Source organism: Plodia interpunctella, chromosome 3, assembly GCF_027563975.2.
Source record: "Plodia interpunctella isolate USDA-ARS_2022_Savannah chromosome 3, ilPloInte3.2, whole genome shotgun sequence".
NCBI classification, from domain to species: Eukaryota; Metazoa; Arthropoda; class Insecta; order Lepidoptera; family Pyralidae; genus Plodia; species Plodia interpunctella.
In genome coordinates this window covers 8,187,546-8,188,419 of record NC_071296.1, presented here as the reverse complement: position 1 = coordinate 8,188,419, position 874 = coordinate 8,187,546, and the positions used below count along the sequence as shown (strand labels likewise).

The following is an 874-nucleotide window of genomic DNA, read 5'->3' as shown; positions in this document are numbered from 1 at the left end:
AGGAGTAAGTACTACCCTTCTTAGTTTCTTGGTAAGTTGAGCCACCAGTCCACGGTCATGGAGGTCATTTCAGAGAATATATTTAAAAATAATGAGAATACCAGAAACTTCGGATATATTTATTGTCGCACTTATAGTAACCAGAGATGGCTGAGCAAACGACCACCTACGTGCATTTCTTACACCTGTTAAAACACCAAATACTGCTGTTGATATTTCTGAATTGTTCAATTGGACATATTCAGTAGTTACTATAATCAGCCGAGAAATTTCGTGAAGTGTGATATGGCTGAGGTGTCCGAGTGGTTAAGGAGTTGGACTTGAAATCCAATGGGTTCTGCCCGCGCAGGTTTCGAATCCTGTCCTCAGCGATTTTTTATTATTATTATTTTTCGAATTATTCGTAATATTAAAAAATATATATTTAATAAAAATGTGTTCAATTCCTGGTGGAAATTGTATGGAAACTGGCAGAAAAAGAGAGATTACGAGAAACATTTTTAATGAAACACCTCTCTTTACTTTTCGACAGTGAGTTGTAACCCTTGCATCAGTCTTCGTGAAATCTTCACGAAGTTTGAAGTTTGATTTGTGTGTCTTTGACTTAATTTAATTGATAAGTTGTATTACTGAAAATAAACGTGTAATTTTAAAAGTTTCACATAGGTCTAAATCCGATAAAAAATTTAACTGTACGGAGTACAGAATTCTATTTGTCTAGTCTAGATTGAATTGTGTGGTACAAATCCTCAATCAACAAATTTTCCAAATTACATTTTTTTGTCCCCGACGCAAACGACCTTTCTATTTGCGTCAGGGATTTAAAATATTATATTTGTTATGCACCTATTTCAGGCCAATTGTGATCTGTAGG

General features: G+C 34.6%; 1 non-coding gene across 1 annotated transcript; it reads left to right on the top strand.

The window, feature by feature from the left end:
* The first annotated feature begins 288 nt into the window (after positions 1-288).
* On the top strand, positions 289-371 carry TRNAS-UGA (transfer RNA serine (anticodon UGA)). Its single transcript has one exon. It is a non-coding gene; the product is annotated as a tRNA-Ser (tRNA).
* The last annotated feature ends 503 nt before the right edge of the window (positions 372-874 follow it).